General features: G+C 36.9%; 1 long non-coding RNA gene and 1 other non-coding gene across 2 annotated transcripts in view; one reads left to right on the forward strand and one right to left on the reverse strand.

Annotated features, from left to right (window-relative positions):
• Window positions 1-18,203, reverse strand: part of LOC136699158 (uncharacterized) — a 48,202-nt gene that overhangs the window by 9,719 nt on the left and 20,280 nt on the right. The gene's annotated exons all lie outside the window — the stretch shown is intronic.
• On the forward strand, window positions 15,812-15,918 carry LOC136700552 (U6 spliceosomal RNA). Its single transcript, XR_010803768.1, has one exon. It is a non-coding gene; the product is annotated as a U6 spliceosomal RNA (small nuclear RNA).

The following is an 18,203-nucleotide window of genomic DNA, read 5'->3' on the forward strand; positions in this document are numbered from 1 at the left end:
AGATTTTCTTCAATGTAATGGCATGAAGACCTGCTACTTATTTGAAAGCAAACAATGAATTGATACGTGGGTATAAAAGGCAGGGGTTTCTGGTTTTGTCGGATGTTTGGAACATAGCAGCATAAACTGGCATCAGATTCAGACAGCTAAGAAAGTGTGTAGGGATTTAAATTTTGTTTTCCTAGATTTAGCAAATGCTTTGGTTCAGTGCCACATAAACTTATGTGGAAAGATTTTGAATTCTTTCTGATGCCAAATAAGGTTACTAGGCTGGTTAATGCATAATTTGAGGACATTGTTTACTTTTGTACAGGGAATTTATGACATCATGACAGTGAAGAAACAGGTAAAATGGATTTCACTATTAGCATTTACAATGGCAATTAATTAGGACCTCTAATTGTGTCGTAGGTAGGGAGGAGTTATATGACTGTACTCGGCTCCCTCCAATTAGGGCTTACATAGATGACATGACGACGCTAAAGACTACTGTATCTTGCATACGTTGATTGTTGGAGAACTTTAATGATAATCTAAGGTTGGCTAGGGACCCTCAGTGACATCAGTCAAGATTTAAAGTACATCGTAGATTAGAAATGCTGTCTGTATATTGACCTGTGAGTGTACTGCTTTAGTAGGAGTGTCTCCCTAGAAGTGGTCCCTACGACGCTAGACCTGACAGTGTGTGTCACTAATAAAAGCTTAAAAACCTGTATCAGAAAAGAAAATAATAAATTCATATTAGACCCTCAGTGACATCAGTCAAGAGGTAATATACACTAGCTCAGAAACGCTGTCTGTATATTCACTTGTGAGTGTACTGCTTTAGTAGCAGTGTCTCCTTAGAAGAGGACCCGACAATGCTAGACCTGACAGTGTGTGTCACTAATAAAAGCTTAAAAAGCTTCATCAGAAAAGAAAATAATAACAAATTCAAACTAGACCCTCAGTGACATCAGTCATGAGGTAATGTACACTGTAGTTCAGAAACGCTGTTTTTATATTGACCTTTGAGTGTACTAATTTAGTAGGAGTGCCTCCCTAGAAGAGGACCCCACTGTGCAAGACCTGACAGTGAGTTTCACTAATATAAGCTTAAAGATCTGTATCAGAAAAGAAAATAATAGCAAATTCAAACTACATCCTCAAAGACATCAGTCATGAGGTAATGTACACTGTAGTTCAGAAACGCTGTCTGTATATTGACCTGTGAGTGTACTGCTATAGTAGGTGTATCTCCCTAGAAGGGGAGCCCTCTATGCTAGACCTGACAGTGTGTCACTAATATAAGATTAAAGAGCTGTATCAAAAAACAAAATAAATTCAAACTAGACCATCAGTGACATCAGTGATGAGCTAACATTCAATGTATTTCAGAAACAATGTCTGTATATTGACCTGTGAGTGTACTGCTTTAGTAGGAGTGTATCCCTATAAGGAGACCCCACTATGCTAGACCTGACAGTGTGTGTCACTAATAAAAGCCTAAAGAGCATTAACAGGAAAGAAAATAATAACAAATTAAAAGTAGACCCTCAGTGACATCAGTCAAGAGGTAATGTACAATGTAGTTCAGAAACGCTGTCTGTATATCCACCTGTAAGTATACTGCTTTAGTAGGATTGTCTCCCTAGAAGTGGTCCTTACGACACTAGACCTGACAGTGTGTGTCACTAATATAAGCTTAAAGACCTGTATCAGAAAAGAAATTAATAACAAATTCAAATTAGACCCTCAGTGACATCAGTCAAGAGGTAATGTACAATGTAGTTCAGAAACACTGTCTGTATATTCACCTGTGAGTGTACTGCTTCAGTAGTAGTGTCTCCCTAGAAGAGGACCCTAATATGCTAAACCTGACAATGTGTGTCACTAATATGAGCGTAAAAACTTTATTAGAAAATAAAATAATGACAAATTCAAACTAGACCCTCAGTAACATCAGTCATGAGGTAATGTACACTGTAGTTCAGAAACGCTGTTTGTAAATTGACCTGTGAGTGTTCTGCTTTAGTAGGAGTGTCTCCCTAGAAGGGGAACCCACTATGCTAGACCTGACAGTGTGTGTCACTAATTTTAGATTAAAGAGCTATATCAGGAAAGAAAATAACAAATTAAAACTAGACCCTCAGTAACATCAGTCATGAGGTACTGTACAATGTAGTTCAGAAACGCTGTTTGTATATTGACCTGTAAGTGTACTGCTTTAGTAGGAGTGTATCCCTAGAAGGGTAACCCACTATGCTAGACCTGACAGTGTGTGTCACTAATTTAAGATTAAAGAGCTATATCAGGAAAGAAAATAATAACAAATTAAAAGTAGACCCTCAGTGACATCAGTCATGAGGTAATGTACACTGTAGTTCAGAAGCGCTTCCTATAAATTGACCTGTGAGTGTACTGCTTTAGTACGAGTGTCTCCCTAGAAGAGGACCCCACTGTGCTAGACCTGACAGTGTGTTTCACTAACATAAGCTTAAAGAGATGTATCAGAAAAAAATTATGACAAATTCATACTAGAACCTCAGTAACATCAGTCATGAGGTAATGTACACTGTAGTTCAGAAACGCTGTCTGTATATACACCTGTGACTGTACTGCTTTAGTAGGAGTGTATCCCTAGAAGGGGACCCCACTATGCTAGACCTGACAGCATGTGTCACTAATATAAGCTTAAAGAGCTATATAAGGAAAGAAAATAACAAATTAAAAGTAGACCCTCAATGACATCAGTCTAGATTTGAAGTACATCGTAGTTTATAAATGCTGTCTGTATATTGACCTGTAAGTGTACTTCTTTAGAAGGAGTATCTCCCTAGAAGTGGTCCCTATGACGCTAGACCTGACAGTGTGTGTCACTAATGTAAGCTTAAAGACCTGCATCAGAAAAGAAAATAATAACAAATTCAGATTAGACCCTCAGTGACATCAGTCAAGAGGTAATGTACACTGTAGTTCAGAAACGCTGTCTGTATATTCACCTATGAGTGTACTGCTTTAGTAGGAGTGTGTCTGTAGAAGAGGACCCTACTATGCTAAACCTGAAAATGTGTGTCACTAATATAAGCGTAAAAATTTTATTAGGAAATAAAATAATGACAAATTCAAATTAGACCCTCAGTGACATCAGTCATGAGGTAAACGTACACTGTAGTTCAGAAATGCTGTCTGTATATTCACCTCTGAGTGTACTGCTTTATTAGCAGTGTCTCCCTAGAGGAGGACCTGACTATGCTAGACCTGACAGTGTGTGTCACTAATAAAAGCTTAAAAAGCTTCATCAGAAAAGAAAATAATAACAAATTCAAACTAGACCCTCAGTGACATCAGTCATGAGGTAACGTACAATGTAGTCCAGAAACACTGTCTGTATATTCACCTGTGAGTGTACTGCTTTAGTAGGAGTGTCTCCCTAAAAGTGGTCCCTGTGACGCTAGACCTGACAGTGTGTTTCACTAATATAAGCTTAAAAAGCTTTATCAGAAAAGAAAATAATAAACAAATCTAACTAGACAATCAGTGAAATCAGTCATAAGGTAATGTACACTGTAGTTCAGAAACGCTATCTGTATATTGCCCTGTGAGTGTACTGCTTAAGTTGGAGTGTCTCCCTAGAAGGGGACCCCACCGTGCTAGACCTGACAGTGTGTGTCACTAATATAAGCTTAAAAAGCTTTATCAGAAAATAATAAATTCAAACTAGACCCTCAGTAACATCAGTCTTGAGGTAATGTACACTGTAGTTCAGAAACGCAGTGGGTATATTGACCTGTGAGTGTACTGCTATAGTAGGAGTGTCTCCCTAGAAGGGGACCCCACTATGCTAGACCTGACAGTGTGTGTCACTAATATAAGCTTAAAAAGATGTATCAGAAAAGAAAATAATAACAAATTCAAACTAGATCCTCAGTGACATCAGTCATGAGGTATTGTACACTGTAGTTCAGAAATGCTGTTTGTACATTGACCTGTGAGTGTACTGCTTTAGTCAGAGTGTCTCCCTAGAAGGGGACCGACTGTGCTAGACCTGACAGTGTGTCAGTAATATAAGCTTAAAGAGCTGCATCAGAAAAGTAAATAACAAATTCTTACTTGACCCACATTGACATCAGTCATGGGGTAATGTACACTGTAGTTCAGAAACGCTGTCTGTATAATCACCTGTGAGTGTACTGCTTTAGTTGGAGTGTCTCCCTAGAAGGGGACCACACTGTGCTTGACCTTATAGTCACCTGACACTGTGTGTCACTAATATAAGCTTAAAAAGCTTTATAAGAAAATAATAAATTCAAACTAGACCCTCAGTGACATCAGTCATGAGGTAATGTACACTGTAGTTCAGAAACGCTGTATGTATATTGACCTGTGAGTGTACTGCTTTAGTAGGAGTGTCTCCCTAGAAAAGGACCCGACAATGCTAGACCTGACAGTGTGTGTCACTAATATAAGTTTAAAGAGCTGTATCAGAAAAGAAAATAATAACAAATTCAAACTAGACCCTCAGTGACATCAGTAATGAGGCATTGTACACTGTAGTTGAGAAATGCTGTTTGTATATTGACCTGTGAGTGTACTGCTTCAGTTGGAGTGTCTCCCTAGAAGGGGACACGACTGTGCTAGACCTGACAGTGTGTGTCACTAATATAAGCTTAAAGAGCTGCATCAGAAAAGTAAATAACAAATTCTTACTAGACCCTCATTGAAATCAGTCATGAGGTAATGTACACTGTAGTTCAGAAACGCTGTCTGTATATTGACCTGTGAGTGTACTGCTTTAGTAGGAGTGCCTCCCTAGAAGAGAACCCCACTGTGCTAGACCTGACAGTGTGTGTCACTAATATAAGCTTAAAGATCTGTATCAGAAAAGAAAATAGCCACTTCAAAATACACCCTCAAAGACATCAGTCATGAGGTAACGTACAATGTAGTTCAAAAATGCTGTCTGTATATTCACCTGTGACTGTAGTGCTTTAGTAGGAATGTCTCCCAAGAAGGGGACCCCACTATGCTAGACCTGACAGTGTGTGTCACTAATATAAGCTTAAAGAGCTGCATCAGAAAAGAAAATAATAAACAAATCTAACTAGACAATCAGTGACATCAGTCATGAGGTAATGTACACTGTAGTTCAGAAACGCTGTCTGTATATTGCCCTGTGAGTGTACTGCTTTAGTTGGAGTGTCTCCCTAGAAGGGGACCCCACTGTGCTTGACCTTACAGTCACCTGACAGTGTGTGTCACTAATATAAGCTTAAAAAGCTTTATCAGAAAATAATAAATTCAAACTAGACCGTCAGTGACATCAGTCATGAGGTAACATACACTGTAGTTCAGAAACGCTGTCTGTATATTGACCTGTGAGTGTACTGCTTTAGTAGGAGTGTCTCCCTAGAAGAGGACCCGACAATGCTAGACCTGACAGTGTGTGTCACTAATAAAAGCTTAAAAAGCTTCATCAGAAAAGAAAATAATAAATTCAAACTAGACCCTCAGTGACATCAGTCATGAGGTAATGTACACTGTAGTTCAGAAACGCTGTTTGTATATTGACCGTTGAGTGTACTAATTTAGTAGAAGTGCCTCCCTAGAAGAGGACCGAGCTGTGCAAGACCTGACAGTGTGTTTCACTAATATAAGCTTAAAGATCTGTATCAGAAAAGAAAATAATAGCAAATTCAAACTACACCCTCAGTGACATCAGTCATGAGGTAATGTACACTGTAGTTCAGAAACGCTGTATGTATATTGACCTGTGAGTGTACTCATGCTCACTATGCTAGACCTGACAGTGTGTGTCACTAATATAAGATTAAAAAGCTGTATCAAAAAAGAAAATAAATTCAAACTAGACCATCAGTGACATCAGTGATGAGCTAACATACAATGTAGTTCAGAAACACTGTCTGTATATTGACCTGTGAGTGTACTGCTTTAGTAGGAGTGTATCCCTATAAGGGGACCCCACTATGCTAGACCTGACAGTGTGTGTCACTAATAAAAGCTTAAAGAGCTATATCAGGAAAGAAAATATTAACAAATTAAAAGTAGACCCTCAGTGACATCAGTCAAGGGTTAAAGTACATTGTAGTTTAGAAATGCTGTTTGTATACTGACCTGTGAGTGTACTGCTTTAGTAGGAATGTCTCCCTAGAAGTGGTCCCTACAACACTAGACCTGACAGTGTGTGTCACTAATATAAGCTTAAAGATCTATATCAGAAAAGAAAATAATAAATTCAAATTAGACCCTTAGTGACATCAGTCAAGAGGTAATGTACACTGTAGTTCAGAAACGCTATCTGTATATTCACCTGTGAGTGCACTGCTTTAGTAGGAGTGTCTCCCTAGAAGAGGACCCTACTATGCTAAACCTGACAGTGTGTGTCAATAATATCAGCGTAAAAATTTTATTAGGAAATAAAATAATAACAAATTCAAACTAGACCCTCAGTAACCTCAGTCATGAGGTAACTTACACTGTAGTTCAGAAACGCTGTATGTATATTGACCTGTGAGTGTACTGCTTTAGAAGAAGTGTCTCCCTAGAAGAGGACCCAACAATGCTAGACCTGACAGTGTGTGTCACTAATATAAGCTTAAAGAGCTGTATCAGAATAGAAAATAATAACAAATTCGAACTAGACAATCAGTGACATCAGTCATGAGGTATTGTACACTGTAGTTCAGAAACGCTGTTTGTATATTGACCTGTGAGTGTACTAATTTAGTAAGAGTGCCTCCCTAGAAGGGGACTCCACTGTGCTAGACCTGATAGTGTGTTTCACTAATATAAGCTTAAAGATCTATATCAGAAAAGAAAATAAAAAACAAATCTAACTAGACAATCAGTGATATCAGTCAAGAGGTAATGTACACTGTAGTTCAGAAACGCTATCTGTATATTCACCTGTGAGTGCACTGCTTTAGTAGGAGTGTCTCCCTAGAAGAGGACCCTACTATGCTAAACCTGACAGTGTGTGTCAATAATATCAGCGTAAAAATTTTATTAGGAAATAAAATAACAAATTCAAACTAGACCCTCAGTAACATCAGTCATGAGGTAACTTACACTGTAGTTCAGAAACGCTGTATGTATATTGACCTGTGAGTGTACTGCTTTAGAAGAAGTGTCTCCCTAGAAGAGGACCCAACAATGCTAGACCTGACAGTGTGTGTCACTAATATAAGCTTAAAGAGCTGTATCAGAATAGAAAATAATAACAAATTCGAACTAGACAATCAGTGACATCAGTCATGAGGTATTGTACACTGTAGTTCAGAAATGCTGTTTGTATATTGACCTGTGAGTGTACTAATTTAGTAGGAGTGCCTCCCTAGTAGGGGACTCCACTGTGCTAGACCTGATAGTGTGTTTCACTAATATAAGCTTAAAGATCTATATCAGAAAAGAAAATAAAAAACAAATCTAACTAGACAATCAGTGATATCAGTCATGAGGTAATGTACACTGTAGTTTAGAAACACTGTCTGTACATTGCCCTGTGAGTGTACTGCTTTAGTTGGAGTGTCTCCCTAGAAGGGGACCCCACTGTGCTAGACCTGACAGTGTGTGTCACTAAAATAAGCTTAAAAAGTTTTATCAGAAAATAATAAATTCAAACTAGACCCTCAGTAACATCAGTCTTGAAGTAATGTAAACTGTAGTTCAGAAATGCTGTGTGTGTTTTGACCTGTGAATGTACTGCTTTAGTAGGAGTGTCTCCCTAGAAGGGGACCCAACTATGCTAGATCTGACCGTGTGTGTCACTAATATAACCTTAAGGAGATGTGTCAGAAATGAAAATAATGACAAATTCAAAGTAGAACCTCAGTGACATCAGTCATGAGGTAATGTACACTGTAGTTCAGAAACGCATTCTGTATATTGCCCTGTGAGTGTACTGCTTTAGTTGGAGTGTCTCCCTAGAAGGGGACCCCACTGTGCTAGACCTGACAGTGTGTGTCACTAAAATAAGCTTAAAAAGTTTTATCAGAAAATAATAAATTCAAACTAGACCCTCAGTAACATCAGTCTTGAGATAATGTACACTGTAGTTCAGAAGCGCTTCCTATAAATTGACCTGTGAGTGTACTGCTTTAGTATGAGTGTCTCCCTAGAAGGGGACCCCACTGTGCTAGACCTGACAGTGTGTTTCACTAATATAAGCTTAAAGAGATGTATCAGAAAAGAAAATGATGACAAATTCTTACTACAACCTCATTGAAATCAGTCATGAGGTAACGTACACTGTAGTTCAGAAACGCTGTATGTATATTGACCTGTGAGTGTACTGCTTTAGTAGGAGTGTCTCCCTAGAGGTGGTTCCTATGACGCTAGACCTGACAGTGTGTGTCATTAATATAAGCTTAAAAAAATTTATCAGAAAAGAAAATAATAAACAAATCTAACTAGACAATCAGTGACATTAGTCATAAGGTAATGTACACTGTAGTTTAGAAACGCTGTCTGTATATTGCCCTGTGAGTGTACTGCTTTAGTTGGAGTGTCTCCCTAGAAGGGGACTCCACTGTGCTAGACCTGACAGTGTGTGTCACTAAAATAAGCTTAAAAAGTTTTATCAGAAAATAATAAATTCAAACTAGACCCTCAGTAACATCAGTCTTGAGGTAATGTACACTGTAGTTCAGAAACGCAGTGGGTATATTGACCTGTGAGTGTACTGCTTTAGTAGGAGTGTCTCCCTAGAAGGGGACCCGACTATGCTAGACCTGAGAGTGTGTGTCACTAATATAGTCTTAAAGAGCTTTGTCAGAAAAGAAAATAACAAACTCAAACTAGACCCTCATTGAAATCAGTCATGCGGTAATGTACACTGTAGTTCAGAAATGCTGTCTGTATATTGACCTGTGAGTGTACTGCTTTAGTAGGAGTGCCTCCCTAGAAGAGGACCCCACTGTGCTAGACCTGACAGTGTGTTTCACTAATATAAGCTTAAAGAGCTGTATCAAAAAAGAATATAACAACAAATTCAAACTAGACCCTCAGTGACATCAGTCACGAGGTAATGTACACTGTAGTTCAGAAAGGCCATCTGTATATTGACCTGTGAGTGTACTGCTTTAGTAGGAGTTCATCCCTAGAAAGTGACATATTTAATAAATACCAGCTTAAAAAGTATCACATTATATTTTGCCGACTACCTTAAAAATATCAGCCATTTAATTGTGGCCAGCGTAAGGCACACCTGTGCAATAATCATGCAGTCTAATAAAGATCTTGATATGCCACATGTGCCTGTGAGGTGAGTGGAATATGTTGGTGAAAGCTTCATGTGCATAGAACAAGTCTTAGATCTTTGAATTCAACTCGTGAAAAATGGGAGCAAAAACAAAATATTGCGTTTATATTTTTGTTCAGTATAGTAATTAGAGGAGAAAAGTTCAGGAACCAACTTTGAATTTGGCTTGTCACTTCATGCTAGCATTGTTGCAATATTAGTTTATATGCTGCTTAATAGCTATGGGGTTAAATTTATAGAACAATCTCTCCGATGCTATCTTTAAACTGCTGCCAGCTTAAAAAGCCAATATACTTTGACTTAATAAAAACATGCCCATGTTGTTTAGACTTCCACCTCAAATAAATGACCACTTCAAATAAGCCTTAAAGCAATAAAAAAATATAAAACACTAATATATTTTAAACATCACATTTTAAAAGTTCCACTTAAATAAAATTGTTTCGTTTTAGACTTCAACATTAAATAAATGACCACTTCAAATAATTCTTCAAACCTCAAACAAATTTCAATAGATTTTCACTGCCACATTAAAAACAAAATCCACATTAGAAAGTCAATTTAAATTGGACTCCCACATTAAATAAATGACCAATTCAAATAACCCTTAACCTTAAAAAGACTGCTTAGATGTACCACATTAAAAAATCCACATGAAAATAAAATCAGTCATTTTATTTATACCTAACCCTGCCTTAAGTTTTGTGTTGTACTGGCAATTTACTTTTGATTTCACAAAATAAATATACATAAATAAAAAGAAAGGAGACAATCATTAAAATGAACAACAAAAATATCAAACTTCGAGGCATGTGTAAAAAAAATAATAGGCTGTAAATATTGCCCGAAAAGGTATAGGCTGAGCTTTTGCTTATTCTGCCTACTTTTTTTTCCCCCTAACCTAGATTTCTAGAACTTCCTTTTTCTTCCTTGTCTAAGTAATACAGAAAAAAGAAAAGAAAAAAAAAGAAAAATAAGCAATCCAGATATTTCCACATATTGATAGTGATCATTTCTGTTTTGTTTGTGTTTACCAACTTATTTTTAAATATTTTTTTAAATTTGTTAAATTACTTACATATTCTTAATTCTGTCACAACAGTTCCAGTTATACAGTATTTCAGTATTTTTAGACATTTTGGTTTTAACATTGTTGTTTCCAACTTATGATTCCAATTTATGATGGATTATCACTCCCAAAAATTTATTTTCCTATACTCTATTTCCACTTCATCTATAATTATTGTAACTTTATTTTTAATTTGATGATTACTAAATATTATAAACTTTGTTTTAATTAAATTCAGAGACAACTTGTTTAGAATAGAATAAAACAGCTTTTTATTGTTGCTGAGAAAACAATATTCGGAACAGTATTAAAACAGCGAAATGCAGATTTAGCATCCTCTTTCAGGCAGCAGTTAAAATATTAAATCTATACATGTGCAAAATAGCAGATTGTTCAGAGGCATTAACACAGAAGATACATACAGGCTTAATTTAAAAGTGCCGTGTGCAATTGCTTGTCCATTAGGATGGGTGGTTGTCCGTTGATTCTAATGATTATCAATCAGGATGGGTTGGTTGCAGTAGTTGGGTGGGGGGTGTTGATGGCTTGATGGCTGATGGGTTGGTGGCTTTCACAGCCTGGGGAAAGAAGCTGTTTCATCCTGTTTGTCTTTGCTTTTAATTGTCTGAATCTCTTTTTGGAGGGGAGGGGGGCAAACAGTGTGTCCAGGGTGAGAAATGTCCATTTAAATGCTGGTAGCCTTTTTCTGGAGTCGGCTGTTTTAAATGTCGCTGGGGGGGTTTAGTGAAGTCCCTTTGATTTTTTTTCCCACCCCTCTCACCCCTCGCTGCAGGTCTCTCCTGTCTTGTGCTGTGCAACTGGTGAACCAGACTGTGCAGCAGTATGTCAGGATGCTCTCGATTGTGGCTCTGTAAAAGTTCACCAGCAAGTGTTGAGGGAGGTGGGAGTTCTTCAGTTTCCTGTCTCTGTTGTGCCTTCTGCACTTGGTGTTGAGTGTTGAAGGCCCATGTGAGGTCAGCAGAGATGTGTACTCCAAGGAAGTGCTCCACTCTCTCAACCTCCTTTCCATTGATGAGGAGGGCCATGGTCTCGGTGCGGGTGGAAATCCATGACCATCTCCTTGGTTTTATTTGGGTTTATATCAAACCATTTATTTATGACTTTCAGTTCCCTTTCCACTATACACAGAAGCCTTTGCAAACCAGAACAATATAAATTACTATCAACTGCTAATAAAAACAATATTGTCACTTTACAAATATCATTTATATGCAATATAAACAATTTCCATCCAAGCACTGAACCTTGTGGAACCCCACAACTAATCTTCAACAAAAATATTTCTCATTATTTACTTGCACACACTGATATCTATCTTCCAAGTAACTTTTTTTAACCATGAGTATGTGATCCCTCTGATCCCATATCTCTCCAATTTCTTCATTAGTAATCCATAATCAATGGTGTCAAATGCTTTTTTTAAAAGTCTATAAACCCTCCCAGAGTATGTTCTTTGTTGTCTATTGCAGTAGATATATCTTCAACCAGTTGCATCACTGCCATTGAGCTGGGCCTGGTTCCTCTAAGGCCAGACTGATGCGCACTCAATAATTTGTGGTTTTCTAAGTTGTCAAGCCTGTGTACGAACATTCATTCATTATCTGTAACTGTTTATCCAGTTCAGGGTTGCGGTGGGTCCAGAACCCACCTAGAATTGTATACAAACAGTTTTTCAAAATTTTTTGAGAACTGGGAGAGTAGTGAAACTGGTCTGTAATTGGATAATTGATGTTTGTCACCACTTTTATGAATGGGAATATCTTTAGCTGTTTTCATTTTGTTGGGAAACATACCTGTTTGAAATTATCTATTGCAGATGTGTGTGAATGGTTTCACTATCTTCAGTCCAGTCAGTGGATTTTTTAATTTTTACTTTTTTTAAAAAATCAGTTATTTCTTTCTGGTTAACATTTCCTAATGATGATGGAGAAGGAGTTTTTGTAAACATAATCTAATCCTTCGTTATTTCTTGGTTCCAAAATGTCTTTTGCTAAATTGTGTCTAGCCTAGTGGGGTCCCCTTCTAGGGATACACTCCTAATAAAGCAGTACACTCACAGGTCAATATACAGATGGCATTTCTGAACTACAGTGTACATTACCTCATGACTGATGTCACTGAGGGTCTAGTTAGAATTTGTTATATTCTTTACTGATACAGCTCTTTAAGCTTATATTAGTGACACACTGTCAGGTCTAGCATAGTGGGGTCCCCTTCTAGGGAGAGACTCCTACTAAAGCAGTACACTCACAGGTCAATATACAGACAGCCTTTCTGAACTACATGGTACGTTACATCATGACTGATGTCACTGAGGGTCTAGTTAGAATTTTTTATTTACTTTTCTGACAAAGCTCTTTAAGCTTACATTAGTGACACACACTGTCAGGTCGAGCATCATAGGGACCACTTATAGGGAGACACTCCTACTAAAGCAGTACACTCACAGGGCAATATACAGACTGCGTTTCTGAGCTACAGTGTAGGTTACCTCATGACTGATGTCACTGAGGGTGTAGTTTGAATTTGTTATTATATTCTTTACTGATGAAGCTCTTTAAAACTATATTAGTGACACACACAGTCAGGTCTAGCATAGTGGGGTCCCCTTCTAGGGAGACAATCCTAGTAAAGCAGTACACTCACAGGTGAATATACAGACAGCGTTTCTGAACTACAGTGTACATTACCTCATGACTGATGTCACTGATTGTCTAGTTCGAATTTGTTATTATTTTCTATTCTGATACAGCTCTTTAAGCTTATATTAGTGTCCTGTACCTATGCAGAATTGACAATAAAACTCTTGACTTGACTCTTATTTAAGGTGACAGTCAAAATATATTTATGCCATATTTTAAGGGTTTACGACTTATTTGAAGTGTTTATCTATTTAATGGGTGGTCTAAATAAAATAGCAGTTTAAGTGGAATTTTTTGAAGGTGGATGTTTTTATGTGGTGTTTAAAATATATTGGTCAACTCATGGTTTTAATGTTAATTTGAAATGGAAGTCTAAATATAAATGAATATTTTTTTAATGTGGAATTTTTATTAAGGTTGCAGTCAAAGTATTTTGGCAGTCTTTTTAAGCTGGTGGCATTTTAAAAGCAGTATTGGACAGATTGTTCTACAAATTTAACCTCATAGCTATTAAGCAGCATATAAGCTAATGTTGCAATGATGTTAGCAATACATGTTTAAATTTGGGATTTGCTCCCAAGACTTTTTCTATGCACACAAAGCTTTTTTTTCTCTCAAATATTGTTCACAAATTTACCTAAATCTGTGTTAGTGAGCACTTCTCTTTCACCAAGATATTCCACCCACCTCACAGGCACATGTGGCATATTAAGATCCTTATTAGACAGCATGAATATTGCACAGGTGTGCCTTATGCTGGCCACAATAAAATGGCTGATATTTAAGGTGGTCGGCAAAATAGAATGTGATACATTTTAAGCTGGTATTTATTAAATATATCTTTCTATGAAGTTAGGGTTAGGGTTCCAGGTCGGCTCTGGACGCACCACGACCCTGAATTAGATAAGCGGTTATAAATAATGAATGAATGAATGAACTTTCTATGAAGTGTTCATTTAGTTGAGGTGGAAGCCTAAATAAAAATGTCTGATTTTTTTAAGGTGGAATGTTTTTTTTTTTTTTTTAAGGTGACCTGCAAAATGGGAGACGTTTTAATGTGTTATCTTTAAATGTGACATTTTCAATGAATTTGTCATTTACTTAAGGTAGAAATCTAAATAAAATCACTATTTTTTTAAATATGATGTTCAATGTATTTTAGTCTTTTTAAGGTTTTAGGGGTTATTTGAAGTGGTCATTTATTTGGTCTAATTTAAACTGCAGTTTAAGGTGGAATTTGGATCCAAGATGGTGGCGCGTGCATACGCAGCAGCTTCTCTCTCTTTTTTGTTAAATGTTACTACATTTTAGTCTATTTTTTTGTTAAATGTTACTGCAGAGTAACGTAATTTCAATCCTTTGTATGTCCTGTACATATGCAGAATTGTCAATAAAACTCTTGACTTGACTTTTATTTAAGGTGGACTTGACATTTATTTAAGGTGGTAGTCAAAATATATTTTTGCCATATTTGAATGTTTTAAGGCTTATTTGAAGTGTTTATTTATTTAATGGGGTGGTCTAAATAAAACAGCAATTTAAGTAGAATTTTTTGAAGGTGGATTTTTTTTTATGTGGTGTTTAAAATATATTGGCCGACTCATGGTTTTAATGTTTATTTGAAATGGAAGTCTAAATATAATGAGTATATTTTTTAATGTGGAATTTTTATTAAGGTTGCAGTCAAAGTATTTTGGCTTTTTAAAGTCTTTTTAGAGACAAAGTCTTTTTAAGCTGGTGGCATTTTAAAAGCAGTAATGGACAGATTATTCTACAAATTTAACCTCATAGCTGTTAAGCAGCATATAAGCTAATGTTGCAATGATGTTAGCAATACATGTTTAAATTTGGGATTGTTAACCCTTTCATAACCCAAAACAAATTTTAATAAAATAAAGAAAAATGTAGAACATGATGTAAATTGGATGAAAGTTTGAATGTGTGTTTATTTTCTTAATTTTTAATACGTTAATTTGCCTCTGATTCAGATTTTTGCATAAGATAAATAGCAACCAAGAAGAAATTGATCTGCATTTTAAAATGTAAATTTAAAAATGGACATTTGGACCAAAGTGTACCCATTGTTTGTTAATTTTGCTTGTGACTGAATAGACAGAGCTAGCCCATGACTCGTAAGATATTGTCTGTCTTGTGTTTCCTGAATGCCCAGGACCTGAGAATGTGTTTGGACTTGAAAGTCATGAGATTGAAAAATCAAACATGAAACTGTGTGTTGAATTTAGAAACATCTGTTACTTTTCCTTTTTGTATGTATAGGGTCCTGGAGGCTTGAACTGTTCTGGAAGTCTTGTCTAAGAAAACAGTTACTGCCATTTCCAGGCTTCACAGACGACACTCAAGAAAGCAGTAAAGCTGCTTTCTGTCTTTCTCAGAGGCTCGGTTGGGTATATAACCATTCTTTTCTAGCTCCTGGGACAACGCGGAGCCCATGTGTCTTTGTGTTCTCCTTGCAAAAGGGTAGTAAAAAAGTGGGGGAGGTAACAGTAACTGCCGGAGTGGGGGTGGGTATGTGAAGAATGACAATAGGGTGATTACGTCATGGAGAAGCACCCAATCAGAGCCATTCAAAATCCAAGTTATCTGCATATCTCCCAGACTGCACCTGGAGAAACTGCAGCTAAACCAAATAAAATGTTGATAATTTTATGTCTAGTTTAGCATATCAATTTAGGATGACTATGTTTAAAGATATCTCTACTCACAGAAGTGGTTTTATATAAGATATTTGAAAACTATTCTAGATGTAAAACATAGCCTAGTGTCCGTGCTATATATCTGGGTGGTAGGGAATGCTTGTTCGTGCTTGCTACGGCAGCACATATACTAAAATTGGAACGATACAGAGAAGATTAGCATGGCCCCTGCGCAAGGATGACACGCAAAATCGTGAAGCGTTCCTCATTTAACTTTTTGGCCTGAAATCACCTAAGTATCACTTATTTCCCTCTCACCATTATATGCTTAGAAAACTGCCTTGAGCTTTCAAATAACCTTTTTCTTCAGTTGCACTTAGTTCACATAATAAAAGGTGGAACTGTTGTATTTTGTATGCTGTATAAAGTATTCAGAGCATAAGATGGACTACAGTTTGTAACTGTAGAACCACAAAGTTCTCCTGTATGGTCTGTGTAGCTGAGATAATGGACAGTGAGTGTAGTAAAGGTGGAGAAAGAAGTGGTCATAATATTATGGCTAATTGGTGTGTGTGTGTGTTGGGGGAGGTGTGTAATTGAGAGAAGAGGGGCTGTGTGTGTGCTGTGTCTGACTCGGTGGCAGTTAAAGTGTGACTGTGACATCATCAATGGCAGTTAAGATTTGAATCTCATCATTCCACACATTTGTTTCTATGGGGGATTTTTTATTTTTAAGTGCTATTTGAGTGAGTGCAAGTTTAGTCATTCTCTGTTTGAGAGGTTTAAAATGACTGGGCGAGTAGTAGTTCAGTCATTTTATGTTAGTTATGGGGTTTAAAATGGCTGGGTGAGTGATAGTATAGTCATTCTCTTGTTTATAGGGTTGAAAATGGCTGGGTTGAGTCATTCTCTGTTGTTTATGGGGTTAAAAATGAGTGGGCAAGTGCAAGTTTAGTCATTCTCTGTTTGTTGGGTTTAAAATGAATGGATGAGTGCTAGTTTAGATATTTTCTGTTGTTTACAGTTAAAAAGTAATGTATGAGGGCAAGTACAGTCATTTTTTCTTATTTGGTTTTAAACACTCACAGGTCAATATACAGACAGTGTTTCTGAACTACAGTGTTTGTTACCTCATGACTGATGTCACCGAGAGTCTAGATGAATTTGTTATTATTTTCTTTTTTGGTACATCTTTTTAAGCTCATGTTAGTGACACACACTTTCAGGTCTAGCATAGTGGGGACCCCTTCTAGGGAGACACTCCTACTAAAGCAGTACACTCACAAGTCAATATACAGACAGCATTTCTGAACTACAGTGTAGGTTACGTCATGACTGATGTCACTGAGGGTCTAGTTTGAATTTGTTATTATATTCTTTTCTGATACAGATCTTTAAGCTTATATTAGCGACACACACTTTCAGGTCTAGCATAGTGGGTTCCCCTTTTAGGGAGACCCTCCTTCTAAAGCAGTACACTAAAAGGTCAATATACAGACATTTCTGAACTACAGTGTACGTTACCTCATTATTGATGTCACTGAATGTCTAGATAGATTTGTTTATTATTTTCTTTACTGATGAAGCATTTTAAGCTTATATTAGCGACACACACTGTCAGGTCTAGCATAGTGGGGTCCCCTTCTAGGGAGACACTCCTACTAAAGCAGTACACTCACAGGTCAATATACAGACAGCATTTCTGAACTACAGTGTAGGTTACGTCATGACTGATGTCACTGAGGGTCTAGTTTGAATTTGTTATTATATTCTTTTCTGATACAGATCTTTAAGCTTATATTAGCGACACACACTTTCAGGTCTAGCATAGTGGGTTCCCCTTTTAGGGAGACCCTCCTTCTAAAGCAGTACACTAAAAGGTCAATTTACAGACGTTTCTGAACTACAGTGTACGTTACCTCATTATTGATGTCACTTAATGTCTAGTTTGATTTGTTTATTATTTTCTTTACTGATGAAGCATTTTATGCTTATATTAGTGACACACACTGTCAGGTATAGCATAGTGGGGTCCCCTTCTATGAAGTTAGGGTTAGGGTTCCAGGTAGGTTCTGGACCTACCGCGACCCTGAATTGGATAAGCGGTTACAGATAATGAATGAATGAACTTTCTATGAAGTGATCATTTAGTTGAGGTGGAAGCCTAAATAAAATGTCTGATTTTTTTTTAAGGTGGAATGTTTTTTGTTTGTTTTTTTTTTTTTTTAAGGTGGCCTGCAAAATATAATGGGAGACTTTTTAAGCTGGAATTTATTAAATATGTCACTTTCTATGAAGTTAGGGTTAGGGTTAGGGTTCCAGGTCGGCTCTGGACGCACCACGACCCTGAATTAGATAAGCGGTTACAGATAATGAATGAACTTTCTATGAAGTGATCATTTAGTTGAGGTGGAAGCCTAAATAAAATGTCTGATTTTTTTAAGGTGGAGTGTTTTTTGTCTTTTTTTTTTTTTTTTTTAAGGTGGCCTGCAAAATGGGAGACGTTTTAATGTGTTATCTTTAAATGTGACATTTTCAATGAATTTGTCATTTACTTA

This window comes from Hoplias malabaricus, chromosome 6 (assembly GCF_029633855.1).
Source record: "Hoplias malabaricus isolate fHopMal1 chromosome 6, fHopMal1.hap1, whole genome shotgun sequence".
Taxonomy (NCBI): Eukaryota; Metazoa; Chordata; class Actinopteri; order Characiformes; family Erythrinidae; genus Hoplias; species Hoplias malabaricus.